Genomic DNA, 17,060 nt, shown 5'->3' on the forward strand with positions numbered 1-17,060 from the left:
CAAGTCCCTGTTAAAAAACTGGGCCGTCGTCGGCAAGTTTGTTAATTACTACACAAGATGAGGAAAAATGTATAACGACTTTTCGACAATGGTGAAAGATCCATCACAATGGAGCCACCTTGCTCACCTCTCCTTTCAAACCCGTAATAGCTCTCATCATTCCTTAATTGGATGGGAAAACGTAATTAGAAATTATTAGCAACACGTAGGATTAGAAGAAGTCTGTCTTCTCTGGGAAATATTTTCTCGGATTTTTTCGCAGATTTTTCCAATTAGGGAGGTGCTTCTCCTCACCTCTCATTTCTCAACGTCCTTTGCCAATCAGCGAAAGTCATAATTAGAGCTTTGTTAGTGACAAATGCGTCGTTTGAAACGGCACACATTTCTCGTTCCTACATATGCATTGGTTCGTCATGAAGCTATGCACATGGATAGTGTTACACAACAGCTACAGATCAAAGTACGTATTTCTGCAGAAGAAATGAGCATAACTTATGCCCAGTTACGTTCACCTCTTTTGAGAAGGAATGAGATTTGTGTGGAGCTATGAGGATCAGAAAATGAAAATAAGCAGCACGATGTACTATACACCAGGACGACCACATCTCCTTTTTTTGTAATCCTGACGGAAACCCGGTGCCATTACGCCATCGACCTCCGACAGCCAGATGGAGAAATGAAATGAGTTGAACCACATAAAGCCATTATTGAATGGAGGCATAACTGGGTTGGTTGGTTGCCCAGCTTAATTTCACAACCCTTGCCAAATCAAAATCAGTCTCTCTGACGCGGAGAGCAGTGGTGTCGAGTGGAATTATTCTTTCCTCCCAAGCCTCACCAGAGAGAAAGAGAGGACATGACAGAATGCAATTCCTTTGAACATTTCCCATTTCATAATTTTCCTCGGGGTGATGTTTGCTCATGATTAATCATCAAAATGTTCAAATGTTGTACCCTCCGAACATTTTGTGGGTGGACGAAATTAAAGAAACATGATGAAATGTGGGCAGCAGGGAGAGAGAGTGGTGTTTAGCAATTAGAAATGCTACACGCAAATGCTGAACTGGGTGCATGCAGTTGGTTGGCATGTATGGAGGATGATACGGACTCATTCAGCTTTTTAGCTCGCAGCCTATAATCCCATTAAGTGAGGATTTATAGGGAAACAGGGTCAAAATTATGAATGTTGTTGATAATTACTCTTAATTACGATATGTGCATATGACTGGTCTCATACCTAAATACGTAATAACGTAAATACACACCGTAACTGGCTGCTTGGCGCAGTTGTTTTTCGCAAATATGCAAAATACCACGGTTCGGTTGGAAACATGGTAATAAACTTGTACCTTATTCGATGAGGGAGAAAGGAAAATCGGCCCTGGTGCCGTAACGTTTCTTGCTCCGAGTGGAAATCCTTTTCCGATCTGGAACACTGCAAAACATATTTTGGCCTGGATTGGTTTTATGAAGGGCACAAAGCAAAGACAGCGAACGGATATCCACCCCCAGTTCCTGCCTTCGCTCCGCACAAAGGAATGTGGAGAAAGCACCCACAACAGGCATGCAGAAAATGTTGCTTGCTCCATTTACAGTTTGGCCCTGTGGTTCTCGTCCAATCGTGGAGAAACCCTTGTTGGGAACTTATTCTAGCTCACAAGAGTCGGAGCAATCGTCATGAATCATTCCATTGGCTGTCGTCACCAAGTAGGTTAAATTGTTTCATACGATTTAATTTTGTATGAAAAAGCCTACTTTCAGAAATTGTCTAAATTTTTCATCCTACATTTCGTGTCCTTTCTTTAAAGGAAAAGGCTCAATAATTGCTCGATTTTCCGTCAACTTTCTTTAAAACTTGATTGAGGTCAACGACCAATAAATCATGGTCCTTCTTCTCGTCTCCAATATATTGATGCAATAATAATAAGGACCAGAGAGACCACAAAGTTTTTCTCTCTCATCTTTCACTCCCATCATTTCGCTCGACATTATTTGATGAGTGATTGTTGATGGGATTGGAAGGAATTTTCTCCTTGACTCACCACTTTTCTCAGGATTTGTTTGTTTGCTTTGCCGTGCTTTGCTTTTTCTCTCCTCACCGACCACAACTTGTTCTTCCTCCTCCTTCTTCCAGTAACTCTGAAAGGTTTGAATCTCTCTCTGTCTCCCTGTGAATTAAATTGAATGTGAAGTTATCCGGATTGGAGCCATTGAGTCAGAGTCACTTGAGTAAAGAGAAAGAAGAAACTGCTCCAAAGTCGTCCGACGAGTGACAATCATTTATCGATTGAATATACTGAACGCACCCAGGACCATCACCACGCTGCCTGACCACTTTTCCATCCTTTCCCCCGTCGCTGGATGGTCACACTTTCAGAAGGAGACACAAACATTTCCTGACATCCACGACCTAAAAAGTCCAGGACATGGGATTAGGCTCCACTTTTGCAAACCTAATTTTCTATGTTGTTGCTCGATCTTCGAAATGTGAAATTTATGTGCCGAGCAGAAGAGTAGCAGTGGCGGCGGGGTTACTACTTTGTGATGAAACCCATTTCATAAAATGCGAAAAGAAGAGAGAGAGGATTTGCTGCCTGTCTGCGAAGCAACGAAATTGGACAGTTTGTGTTATATCACTTTTCCAGCCAGCAGCAGCAGCAGCGGCAGGAGGAAGCGACGCAATGTACGTAATCGTGCCTCAGTTCATTTTAGTTTGGGTTAGCGTTTGACAAAGAGACGCTTGAAACTGGTCCCTCGGGTCTGTTCTTCTCGTCCTTAACACACACCAACACAACACACACGACTTGCTCCTTTTTTTGGGGAAAGGATCAAGCTCAACACAACAGAACCCCACCGACAGACTCGTGTGGATGTAGGGACACTTTTATTCCTCCACCACCAGTGAGAGTCGTAATAAGGTGAAAGTTGCTCAATTTTGCACTTTGACATGATCCATTTCGTGCAAAATAAATCCAATAATTATTCCCCTTTCCTAAAAAGAGATGAAAAGTTCTTGTGTTTCATAGTCTCCTACTTTTGTTCCCATTTGCATTTAAAATTCCGAGAAAAGTATTCAATTGCTGGGTTCTGACGTGACATTTGCCTTTATTTTATTACCCGACTTATTTACACAAATGGCGACGGAGGAGGAGAAGGAATAGCAATGAAATGAAATGAGTTGAAAAAACGCTGTCGATTTTTCCTTCTCTGTCTTTTCTTCCTGGTCGGACGACTTTGCCGAATAAAATGGTAAACAGTTTACTTTTCTTGGGCCCATCTTGTAATTCTAAACATTCTCTTTCTGTCGACTTTTCACATAACGGCCCCGATTTCCTGCTAAAATTTTAATGTGGCGGGACAAAGTTGTTAAAAAAAGTTTGTGTGTTTTTTTAAAGAATTTTGGCAAGTAAAAATGTCCCATTTCCATATTCCTGCAGGGCTCGTGCTCGTAATATTCCTTGGATAGAGCATTGTTGGATGGGAACTTTTCTCACCGTACGACATGCTACCAACAACCGGAAATTGCTCTATTCGTTACAAACTACTGCTCTTCAAACGACATTCCTTTATAAGTGCAATCTTGCCTGTCTCTCTTAAAAAATGGTAGTTTGCTCAAGTATTGATTTCCAGAGAAAAATGCTTCATCGAGCTCGCTCCCATTTTTACTTGGGGAGGAAAAACACCAGCTATAATTCCAGTGAACATCGACCCCTATTCTAATTTGGGGAGAGACTATTTTTTTGCATCTTAATTTCAGATGGGTATCAAAATCCTGATGAAGCAAAGAAGCCAAGGATTAGTTCTCTCTCTCTACAGTTTTATGGCGAATTTTGCATCTCTGCATTGTAGAGGAATGGGAAAGACTAACACATTATTGTATATTCTGTACTTTGCCTCGATCTGATTTGACTGACTGACTCTAATTACATTTTTCCACTTCCTCACTCACTTTCCCTCATATTTTCTCTCATTTAATGCAAATTCAATAATCCGCCTCCTGTCAGGTTATCCAGCTCCATTTATCAATCTTCTTCCTTTCGCTTTGGTCGTGAGTGGGGCGAGAGGAACGAACCGCGTTGCACTAACTTTACCTTTTATTGCCAAGGGAAGAATGGCACAATCAGCGTGGAACATTTGGCCGGGTGCCTGCCTATTAATTGAATAAATACTATCATTCATTGAATCAGGATAAGTGAAATTTGGTGATGTTGTTGGTGGAACGACTTTGAAATCCAATCGAGGCACAAAGGAAAAACTACGACTCAATCTCGCAAAGAATACGGTGTGCAGAAAGCATTATGAGTTTGGAGAAAGTGCAGGTATGGTAAATAGAGAATGATGATTCATCTCCAGATCCAACTTTCCTTTTACTTTGCTCGTCATGATTTTTTCCTCTTTGTGCTTCCTCGTTATGCCATGGAAGCGTGAGATTGGTACGAATTTCGGCAAAGAGTGAGTAACAATGGGCGACAAGCAAGTGTAAAGTTCTTGGTGATTTTACACTCTGATTCTAATAGCAATATAAATATGTTCCTGTGAGAGGTAAAAGAGTAGAGGGATTTTTGGCCGTCGTCAGAGAAAGAGAGAGGATTTGTCTGCCTTCTATTTGACTGCTTAATGGATGAACAAAATCGGTGTGATTTGTTGAGGAAGTTTGGCACCAGCAGCACTCTCACTCCGCTCTTACTTCGAAGAAGGAAATGAGGATATCCTCAAGTTATGCATGTTACAACTACTCTCGCACTACAACAATGTGCTTGGAACTGTGTTATTGCGATGCCATCGTGAATATCTACTTGAGTACGGAATGATTGCAATTTTATGGCGTTTTGTACCGCAATTTTTTAGCAATTCTACCACAACAGCTAGGACGAGTAATACTTTGTTCTCAGAAGATATGTTTTTTTGAATAAAATACTATTTTTCATAAATAATGTGAGTCTTAATGCAAATGCACTGCTGAAAGTATCCATATTAAACTACTTGCTACCACATGGTACAGAGATTACATTCATTAATTTAGGTGACAATTTCAATTTCACACACAGAAGGAAGACGCACAAATATTTGATACTCACACACATTTTGACTTGCCTATTGCCCAGCACTTCTGGTCACCTGTGCTGATTGAGTTCCCAATATAGAAATACAAACATAAAGATATCTTTTATGCAACAGGGTTTCGGGAACATGTAAATAAATCCCTGCAGATTATTTTCCGCGAGGCGATTAAGCCAAGCTTACCATGAGTGACAATGTTTAGGAGGTCCCCACTTTGCACAACAATTAAACAGCTTATGCTTATGCAATGCGTACAAGCTGTAAGTGCAGGAAAGCGAGAGGGGAGAGGACGTCGATAAAGCCACTCTCTCTCTCTCCGATACTTATTAATAACAGCGCAGCATAAAGATCCACCGACCAACGTGGAGATAGAGACGACAGTATTCGTGCAGATGAGCATCAGGTGCATTGCAAATTTGGGGAGAACATTTAGAGGATTAAGCTGACAAACGAATTCTTTGCAAGGGATTATTACTGCGAATAAGCTAGTGAACAAATCTCCGTCCGTATTCGTCGTCACCGCGCGGATGACACGTCAAGTGCATGGACATTACTCATATGTAAAGGTATTATTAGTCTGGGCTTATCATCTATGTATCTATTATCTACGTACAAAGTATGAGCAAGCATTAGTAGCGTTAAAAGATATCCAGTTATCCAATGTTTCTTTGTAGTTGGATTTTTTTTCGTTTTTTTCCTTCAGCGTGTCCGTATCTGCTTTTTACACTGAGACGGAAAAACTCAGCCAGTCACTCATTCAGAGACACGGACAGAACAGAGGAGGTTCGATCACAAGTGGTGAATAATAACGGGGACAAAAATGGCTACAAGAGATGAATGTTTGAGGTGGTGGTGGTACGGCTGTGGGGGAAAAATTCAAAACAGGGTCACGCATATACAAAAACCACAAAATCCAGGGGTACAAAATACAAATGTTATTTGCACACTGCAGAATATGCATAATTTTTAAGGTACATTACTGACTCGACACTTGGGCAAAGGCTTGTTTCTGTACGACGTGGAGAGAGGAAAATGATTATAAAAAATGTATAGGACTGAATCTTTCTTTCGTTTAAAAAGTGCAAACTTATTGTTTTTTTTGGCCTGATGAGAAAAGGGAGGAGATATCGTTTCATTATTCATCAGTGTCGCCAATACTCAGGCTTTGTGGAACAATCCAAATACGTCCGTACACTCACTGGCCAACGAACCATGAAGGGACAAAGCCAACTTTCACCAATGCGTTAACTAAGTTAGGTTTATACTTGGCAAAGTGGTGGGTGGGACGATGCGAGAGTAAATAAATTAGGAAAAGGGGTGGGTCCCTAATTTACTTACGAGAAGAGAATGACGAACCAAGCGAGGAGACAAAGCCGGCCGTCGTCTCCTCTTTTTAATCAACTAAACAAAAATTTTAATTGACTCGGCTCAAGTTGCTGGAGAAACTTATCGTCTGCATTATTCGGGGAGGAAGAGCTAAAATAACTTATTAAATATGCACTCATCTGGGTCAGGGTTTCGTCTCCCATTTCAAAGAAGAAGAAGAAGACCATACTTTCTTCTTCTTAATGATAACGGTTGGATGAGTCTGATTAATTGAAACATAGAGAATTTTACCAGCCGAATGGGAGCGGCGAAATGTACTGGCTGGGAGGGGAGAAAGTGATGGAGAAAGTGCATGGGTGAGTGGCTGGTTGAATATAATATTCCCATTTGCGAGTTCACCCACTAACTCAACTTGGCTGGGTGGTCATTATTCTTGCAATAAATGCAGCCTTATCATGAACTTGTCTCCTTTTATGGGCACACTTTCACTGCTCGGTCCTAATATTTCTGACCATTTCCTTCCACTCTGGCTCAAAATACATAATCAAATTTGTGACAACTTTGTAAAGCTGGTTGGATTCTTTACTGCTGAAATCTAGCTCTAAATCTGGTCGTAATTTGGTTCATAGCCTTTGCTTCAAAAATATTGGACAAAGTCGGACAATTGGTGTATTTAGATGCCAAAATAGGCGCTGCGGGGTGGCCCATAATAAAAGCCCATGCGGTTTGCCTCATCCCATGAAACCATGAAAAAATATCTCCTCTCTCCCTTTCACAACAGGCCAAGTAGTAAGAATACAATACGGTAAATGTGGTGGAATTGTTGGATTGGTGTTGGGTTACGTGCATCCAGTCGCCCTGGTTGGACGTCATGTCCCGGTGAACAGCGTCGCCTTGCATTCCACGCCATTAGTACGTACATGGTCGCTGTCGCCGACAGAATAATTTTAATTTTGTATTATGCTTATTTTATCATTTTTAGTTTAATTTGAAGGTTGAGAGCATTGTCTCATTTTAACGTGTGTAGTATGTAAGTTTTAATCTTAAGTTCGAGTATGCAATTTTGTCTCATTTTGTCAAGTTTTATGCGGTATTCAGTCCATGTTGTAGTCAGTTCGATTTTTCAGTCAACGTGCCAGAAAGTCTGGAGTTAATTTGTAGTTTTAAGATTATTTTAAGTGAGTTTATTTGTATAAGTGAACCTTTTTGACCCTTGTTCGTGATTGGTCAGGCAGTTTTTGGGACTACAACCGTGTACTTATATTTGTATGTTTGAATGCATAAAACCTCAGAAGCAATCTACCATTTGTACCAGCAACATTAAAACTTTGAACCGGTAGTCGTAATAAAACTTTGTGCTTCTCCATTGCAAAGTGTGGTCAAGTTTTGAAATTATTGACATAATTTGCGGTGTGTGAGAAGACTTGGAGGACTTAGTAGGGACCCTGGACTATCACATTTTTGCATTTAACTGGGTGTAGGGAATTGGAAGCCTGCTCAACTTCATCCACTACAGTCGCCAAATAAAGGGCAAGAGAATGAAGAGAAAACTTGTCCATTCATAATTGTCTCCATTTTCTTGCCGACTTTTTTCAGTGACAATAAAATCTGCCATAGTTTCCCCGTCGTAAAATGTTTGCGAGAGTAACAAATGTGGAGGTTTGCATGAATAAAAATTGTCATTTTACGGAAATGGCGGTGAAATGAGGTTTGCTAAACCAGGCAACTAGTCACCATCATCATCATAATTTTCCTCCTGTATATTAAGAATGTAGTCGAGTGGGTTATGGGCATAGCTAATCATAATCTTTGCTATGATCCATTATGAGTATTTATTTCTCGTCTGCTTCCAGATTCAAGGAACGCAAGCCGACAACAAGTCGTACATTTTTCTCTTTCCGACGGGATGCAACCCAACCCAGCCTCAATCCATCACAAGTCGTAGGACGAAAGTACTTTGAAACTCCAAAAGCACAAAAAGGGTAGTTTTTGGAGAGAGGAATGTTACAAAAATTGCAAAATGTGTCAGTTAATAGTTCTCTGCTGCGGCTGTTTGTTAAATTCTGGGGGAGAGTGAGGGATTACAATAAAAGTTAGCTGATATACCTCTTGATCCGTCTAAGTCGACCGTACCAAGCTAAGACTGCTCTCAGATTCGTCCATTGTTGTTCACCCACACTTTTCGATCTAGATCTGCTATGCTCTGACAGTCTGAAATCCAAAAAACCTTCTTCCACCAACAAAAACCTTACAAAAGCTTTTGTGTTTCAATCACAAAATGACAAAAAACAGAAAATCCGTCGTTAAAAAATTTCAGACTTCCATATGGCTTTTTATATACACACATAAGAACTCACACTCAAACACATACTCACACGCTTCATCATCCTCCTTCATTTCATGTAGTGCATGGCTACACGACCATCCAAAAAACCAATCAACTCAACTTCATCAATCAGTTATTCGCAGTCAGTCCAACAGCGACGACGAGCTTTTACTGTACAATTTAACGTAAAAAATATCGGCTGTCACTAAACTACTGTTGGTCTCCTAGAAGTGAAAGCTAATAACTTACTCTACGCTGGATATACTCAATGGTAAATAAATAACGGTAAATATACACACAACAATATATATACGGACATTGTAAATAGGTACTTGACGACAACGCGACGCTGGTTTCTGCTCCTCCTCCTCCCTGAAACACGGGCTGACGATGCACAATGAATTTTGACAGTTTGATGAGCATCGCAATTAATCCTCCACTTGATCACGTCCAGGTCCCATTTCGCTACACGATTGCTTAAATAGTGGTAGGGCTGACAAATGGTTTTGAGAAAATGGTCTTATTTTCCTTGTTCATCTTCTGCCCTACCGAGTGTGAGTGTGCATTCCTCTTGTGTGCGTGTAATGACTGCACATGTAATGAATTCCTATTGATGTTGTTGTTCTGGTGGTGGTGCAAGTTATTATTATTCGCTAACGTAGAGAAGCTTTTATCTCGTCCAACTATGTGGCATTACTTAAAGTGAGTAAATTCGCGAGAGGAAATGTAGCTGGTGGGTGAGTTTGCAAAAAGATCTGCCTTCCCCGACACAATGCATACACGTAAAATTGTTTTGTGTTGTTGGCAATAGTGGAGGAAAAGACAAAACATTTGCCAGTGTGGCTGTGGCTTGTTGAAATGTTATTTCTTCATGTTTCCTACTCCTCTCTCTCTCTTCCAGAGAACCAGAATCCTTACCATCGCATCATCATCTTTTAAGGGGAATAAGTGGTGGCAGTGGTGCTGTTTTCCACTCCAGTTGCCACAAATATCACTCTCCTCCAATCTTGCAAAACCTTCCAGAGAAGAGAAAGTAGGCTCCCGGACTCCTTCGTGAGCACTTTCCCACCACCCAAAGCCTAAAGAGCTATGCAAAATCTGATGTGAAGAAAGATTGGTCTTGGCACAGAGTTCCACATATTTCGTGGAGTCCACGAAAGATTTTTTCTCCTTCCCAATTCTTATCCTCATTTTGGCAAACAAACCAGCGGCAAAAATTCCAGGGACGTTTAGTTTTGTATTCTTCACAACCAATACAACCCTCCTGTTTTTTTCCTTTCAGGGCGAAATTGCGACAGATTTAGGAAAGATTAGGGATGGGACGAGGAGGAGGAGGTCATGGGTTGAGCCCCGTGGTGTATGGGAAGCCCGCTTGGTCTGATGAACGGGTATTGATGCATACAATGGGATGAAAAAGTAATTAATAGAAGAAGCAGCAAATTAAACACCATCGCCATGCTGCTCCTTCGCTCGTCGAGCCAATCTCATTTATTTTAATGAGTTTAACACAGACATGGACGCGCCGAGAGGGTGGCGCTGAAGGCACATAGCGACGACCTTTAGCTGGAATTCGTCTCGACGAGCTTCTGGTATGGTAATGATGAGATATTATCTTCCAAGTCGTGATCCTTCCCAAGATTTTTTCCTCTCTCTCTCTCTCTCTCTAATCATAGAGATCCCCGTAGAATTGCAAATTAACTTTCACAAATCCTAAAAACCAAACCGCCTAATTTGCCTGGAGCGGAGATAAGAAAAACTTAAAATAAATACGGGCTTGTTGGCTGCTAATTTTGAACGAGCTAATGAGTATTTGATGACAGTGGAGTAGAGCATGAATACGAATTGCTAACAGCATAGAGTCGATTTAATAGCTTTGCAACTCCTTCAAGGGTTCTCGAGATCAGTGCAAAAATCCCGTTCTACATACATAAAGCTGCTTTAGAAATGGGTCAAAATTTCTGAGAAACTTATTTCTGGCGAGATATTAGAAACGGGGCAAACTCATTATCGAAATTGTATTCCAATTTATTTACTCAGGGCTCACTCCCCTTGGGGAAATTGGGCCATATTGTCAAAATTCAACCCACGCAGTCTTATGCAACGCTCTCCTTTGGCAATCTTTGACTCGCTTCTCATGCTTGAGTCCTTTTTCCTTTTAGTTTAAACTCCTGCTTTGAAGAGAAAGTGTTGGCGGCAAGGAATGTGTGTGTCCTTGGAGGACGAAATGATTAACTCACTTTTTGGATTTGCTCACACAATAAAGTGAGAGAATGAGAGGACACAATTCGCAAACATTCCCACACACGGAGCAAACACGAGCGTTAAATGAAGTGAAGATGAAGGAAGAGTTGAGCTGGTTGAGCAAGCATCCTCGACGACGGAGAGATGATGAACGTGAGCAAATGAGCATGGAGAGTGATGTGGTTTGGAGATCAAAGGGCGAAACAAGTGCCAAATGTTACAACTTAAGTGTTTACGAGTTGACAGTTCACCATGCCCTGACTCACTCACACTCGGCAATATACATGTTTCCCTATACCCACGGCCAGCCAACTAACCAACCCAGCAATGAATCCGCTACTTATGGCTGCCACTGCAAGATACGGACGAAACAAGGGTGAAAAACTTAAATAAAAGTGAAAGCATTTTGTGCGGGCTTCTCCTCCTCTTTAAAGCCGCGCTGCTTCCGTGGAAGGGGACACGACGGTCTTTGCAGTAATTAGATTTGGAGAGAATGAGACTGGAGCTCTTTTATTTTTATTTTATGACACGATTTGGCAACACTAAACCAACCAACCACAGGCAGACAAGCAGGTCGACTCGTACTACTCGTACACCATGGCCAGCTCTTGGAACCCACACATTACAGCCAGGCTCTCATTTGGTGAAAGTATTAGGAAAAAGCATGTACAAGATGAGTCGTTTGGTTGGTTGTGTCGTCCCATTAAAACCACAACACGAAACTGACCAACATATATTTCGCACGAGAATGAATCACATGCCCACCACGCCTTGTTGGTTGTCTTATCCGTCCGGGTCGTGTGGTGGTTCCCTACTTTCTGCACGAGGCTGCGGAGGCAGATAATTCTCCAGCAGGCCATGATCACCCACAAGCAGGAGCTCAGCTGCAACAACTCTTTATCTAGCGAAACCTACACGCCGTGGATCTTGTACTTGTGCGAATACGGACTTATACGTCCCTCCTTGGAGCGACCGCCTCATAAACTTTATTTGATGAGGAGAGTGTGATAAAAGGAAATGAAAATTCGCGTGTATTTGTTCAACGGGTCTCGAACAGGGCCACTTTCAACGTGCACAGATCTAAGGGTCGAGATTTTCGGGGAATCTAGTCTCTGCGGATTAGGGATAAATAGGGGCACTGGCTCGTTCTCTCTTTCTCCGTGCCATCGACAACTCCCTGGATGAAACAAATGTTGCTTGAAAAGTGATTATAATCTGGAGTAAGCCTGAGAAATATGACAAAGAGAGCCCACTACTCCTCTTTCTCGGGGGATATGTTATTCATAATCGGGTTGTTTTCATGATTGGCGTAACTTTGTTTTTCAAGGCTTGTTTCCCAACTGTTTCTACTTCCACGGATAAAATGAGATCTGCCTGAAGCTTGAAAAACGAGGACTCACATATTTATTATGTAGATACATAGTACAAAAAAATGCGTGAAAACTAATGTCACCCCAGCAGTAAATCGTATCTCCAGTAATGCCACCGATTGAAATTCGCACCACACATTTTTCAGATATTTTACGACAATAAATTCCCGGAAGTCGTAAACTTGATCCGGCCAAATAACGGGATAACATTGAGTCTGGATTTTTATGTCGTGCAATCCTTGTTCCCGAATTAATTAAGTAGTGAGGAGGAGGAGAAGGAAGGCCGAAATCTATAATGCCATCACCGTGCTCAGCGAGGTGGGCACCCTTGACTCGCGTTCTAGCTGACTAGCTGCATCAAAGTTATTTCGGCCGTAATGTAATGTAACTCTCTCGAATCCAGCCAGACAACGGTCAGTCAACCAACCAAGCAGCCAACAGTCCAGGAATGACGAAGGATGGAGAAATTGCACAAAAAACTCACTTTCATCCATCCATGCCTTCCTTCCTGCCTGCCCAATCTTTTCGGGCGGGTGGTGTGGCAGAGGAGAAGAAGAAGAAGACGACACGGGCGAAAAGCTGTTACGCAATCCGTGGCTTCTGGTCGAGTTTGGGTTTAATACCGCTCTTCTCATGCAATTCTGCTGCTGCTGCTCTAACCCTGCCTGCGGTGATCATCGTGGTCATGTTGTTGGAACCTCTGTCCATCCATCCATACCCACCACTCGACCTTCATCTATCTCGCCCTTTTTCACAGTAACCACCGCTCCTCATCTGCTTATGTACTTCTTCTGCTTTCTCTTGACCCGTCATCACGCAATCTCTCCGCCTCGGTTTAAAATCAATGAAATCCTCCCCCACGAAACAGAGAGGCCTTTGTGGCCCAGAAATTTGAAATCTCGCAAAATATCTCACCCTTTCTCACGTTCCTTCATTTGCTCGCCTCTCTCTCTCTCTGGGCTCAAATAATCTTTTCGCAGACGGAGAAAGCAAACATTTACCGAGTCATTCCAGCTTTTTTCGCTTCCTTCTTGACTCTTCCGATTGGAAATTGCATTGTAATCTCGACCTATAGAGAGTTTTTCTCCCATTCTTTTTCTCTCTCCGCATGAAACCAGACTGAACCAAATTTAAGGAAACCACGAAAGAAGTGGTTCAAGTCTCAACCTCGAGGAAAAAATACTGTTGGAGCTTTCCCTTGTGTACAGTTGGAAATTGTGACTCGAATTTTTATTACGCTTTCTCCCCCCTCCTTCCCTGTTGTTCTCCACATTATTACGTTTATTATTATCACTCTCTCTCTCATTTCAAATTTCTCCCCGTGTGTGGCTGTGTATGTTTCGCGAGGAGAAAGTGGGGCCCATTATCATAATCTCATTGAAAGGAGAGATGGAGGACCACAAAAGAGGTGATGTATGTTCCACGGTGCGATTTTTCGGTACGTACGAGGCAGGACGTGTGTAGGTAAAAAGTCCGCTTGGATGCACGACATCCAAGTCACATCCAATCCAACTTATGGGTTTGTCCGTAAATACGTGTTGGTTAAACTTGTTGATGGAATCTCATCATTCTTATTCTCTGGCTGCCTCCAGCCCAAGATTTGGATGGGCCTGGTCGTCTCATTCTCTCTCCTCGTCTCGAGCACTAATGTGATTTTCTCAACCCCTTCTTTTGCAATCATCTACTCCATGATTGGTGTCAATCTCACTCACTCTCACCAGATCCAGGTAAAGATAAGGTTGGTTTACCTGCCTCTCCACCCACCACCTCCGACAAGGCGGATGAATAAGGAACGTGGCTCGCCTCACCAGCACGAAGCCTATCCATCTCCACTTCACGGCACCCTAGGGCAACCTCATTTCCGCCAACTTTCCCCAAAATTGGGCCTTATCATTAGATAAGCGTCATTATTCCATTACGCCTCGCTTGGTTACATGAGTTGAAGGAGGGGCATCTCTTCTTAATTAAACATTAGATACTTGAGTCACATTACTCTGTTTTTTTTGTTCGGGCTGAGAGAAGAATGTCATTAGCACGTACGCACTAATGCGGAGCGACTTGCCTGCCACACTCGTCATTGGACAGCAGGGTAGAATATTGACAAGGCCGTAATGAAGGAGGGGAAAGAGACGAGATATGGAACGACACTCACTTCTTCATAATGCATCGAGTACGTCGTACGACCCACTTAAAAGCTGTTATTTCCTATCATATCTGCCTCCAAATTTCCCATTATGTCACGATACATGTGATACATACCCGACCAAATTCCGCAACGGACCACTTGAATGAAATGATGTTTGCACAAAGTGAAAGAAGAATTTATGCCAACGCAACTCCTCACGAACGAGGAGAAGCAGGGGACACTTCTGGGTGCGGATGAATGACTGGTATATTGGAAAGGAGGAGGAAGGATAAAACAGCGGCAGAGGCTCAAGAGTTGTCATTCTCTTTCACCCCACTCTCGCCATTATCACCGTCGTCATCATCAGCACTTTTAAGTGCAGTTTGATCAGAGGAAATTGGATAACTCGCAGTCTCACTCTATTATGAAAGTTATAAATTAGGTAAACAAAGCAGTCCGTGCTCCTACCCTTGTTGGATGATAGATATTCGACATGTCTGTGCATGCATATTTTTGGTTGGTCATCAAGTAGGAATTCCCTTTCAAATTATATGCTTCGAAAAACCAGACCAATAATAATTTCGGTTTTGTTTGACGAGTGACAAGATAACGAGTCGTCTGCTACTAGGGAACATAAAGATATATGAATAATAAACCAGACCCGGTTTATTATTGTCTCTTGTCCTGCTCCTTCCTCCGTACGTACAAATTTGTTTTGTCACGGGAGCAGGCCTCCAGGTATGCATGCCTACTGCCCACCCAGTTCTCCACAATGGGAGAGGAAATGTCAGCGTAGTAACGTATAAATAAATTAGTCATTTATACCCGGACCAATTACGGGGTCGTAAATAAAAAATGTGTGGCTTATCTTCCACCATTTCTCCGCCCGGGGGAGAGAAGGAGGGAAAACTGACCGCAAAAAATCTCATTACCGACAGATTTTATTTGGACAAGGGGAATCTCCTCATTATTTGGGAGAGAGAGAGTATGTATTGGGTGATGGATGTTATCATGCCTATTATCTTATCAGGTATGATCTCGTCCAAGTCTGATGACGATGAATACTCGCTCGATGCTTGTTAATGCCACACTGCTGACGGTCGTACCGTTCCATGTAATATTAATAGCTTGGGTTGCAAACATCTCGTGTCAATCGTGCATTAGGAGACTTTCATCATAACGAGAGAGAGAGATAGGAAGGGGCAGAGAGAGAGGAAGAATTCAAACAAATCCACCAATGGAGGAAATAACTACCGTGTAATTATTTCCTCTCATAATTATATTTGTTTTTTCCCTCTCTTTCTTGAAAAAGTAATGAAATAACGATCCCAATTCTTGCAATTGTATTATTATCTGGTCATCATTACTGGTCGGTCGGTTATGCTCCTCTGTCTGGCGGAATATATTGATCGGACTTGTATTTCTATCCTCGTGTCCATCACGTCTGTCTGAAAACTTATTTCGCACAAAGCTCTCTATACATTTACAGATTTGGCATGCACTCAGATCTGAGACAAGAGAGGATGAAATCGGTCTGATGGATGGGTAGATTGGATACAGAGAATTGTGCCATGATGGAATCAATTGGATTACTTGAGTCGGAGCTCACTTCACAAACCCCGTGTCAACTGCTTATTAGTTGCAGCAGAGAGACAGCGAGAACATGAAGGGAGAGGTTTAATGAATGTGGTGGTTCTACTGTTTTGCGAGATGATGCTTTCTCTCTTCATCATTACTTTTCACTCAGAAAGAGAGAGAGAGAGAGTCACTCCTTTTCGTCTCTTTTCTGTTTTCTCCAACTCCCTCATCAAGCTGGGTCCTCGTCCTTTTCAGAGTCATGATTCTCGGATGATTATTATTCTCCAGAATTTTAGTTGGCCTACTCTCCCCACACTTAATTTACTCAGCCACCACTGCATGCTCAGTCAGTCAGACATGGAGTTCAGCAGGACGCGCAGTCTTATCCAAACAAATCTGACCCAGATAAGTTTCACAAATCAGATTAGCTTCCCAGCAATAAGTGTTAACTACTTTGGATTGGAGGACTTGTTGAAAGTTTAGAAAGTCCAAGAAATAGATCGTGCTTAAAAATGACCACGACTCCTGACGGAGCATGTGATCCAAACTGTTCTCCTTCCAGTAATCACCTCGCCTTGTTCCTCTGCCAGGAGCAATAACTTAATAACAAGAGAAAGTTAGGCTTCTGTTGCACTCGGACTGAGGAGTCCATGTAGCGATTATTTAGAAAGTGGGGGGCTGCCTGGGAAATGGCTGGCTGATCAGATAAGAGACTTAGTTAGGCCGAGCCAAAAGTTTCGTAATTATCGAGTCCTGCTAGATTTCGTCTTTTCATCAAGTCAGGTGTGAAGACGGGCTGGAGAGCATTGTGCAAGTTCTTCGGAGGGATTGATGACATTATTATTGGGAGAAAAGGATGAAAATGGGTTTGTGCGGCTATAAATTGGGTGTCAAAAGCAGGCAGAGCAAAGACCAGACCAGACGAGACGACGACGATGACAACGGCTAAGAAAACTTTAACACACGCATACACACACATACAACTCATACATTTAGTTGGGTGTGAGTTTCGTTTGTGTCGTAATTACTTTGT

General features: G+C 42.2%; 1 protein-coding gene across 6 annotated transcripts in view; it reads right to left on the bottom strand.

The window, feature by feature from the left end:
- Nucleotides 1–17,060, bottom strand: part of LOC110861989 — a 51,843-nt gene that overhangs the window by 23,589 nt on the left and 11,194 nt on the right. Inside the window, exon 1 of one of the 6 annotated variants that reach the window (XM_035845167.1) lies at nucleotides 8,494–12,941. The exons of the other annotated variants lie outside the window; for them this stretch is intronic. The gene's annotated coding sequence lies outside the window, so the exon portion shown is untranslated. Of the gene's footprint in view, nucleotides 1–8,493; nucleotides 12,942–17,060 lie in introns of those variants that run through there. 6 annotated transcript variants of the gene reach the window in all.

This window comes from Folsomia candida, unplaced genomic scaffold, assembly GCF_002217175.1.
Source record: "Folsomia candida strain VU population unplaced genomic scaffold, ASM221717v1 Fcan01_Sc048, whole genome shotgun sequence".
Taxonomy (NCBI): domain Eukaryota; kingdom Metazoa; phylum Arthropoda; class Collembola; order Entomobryomorpha; family Isotomidae; genus Folsomia; species Folsomia candida.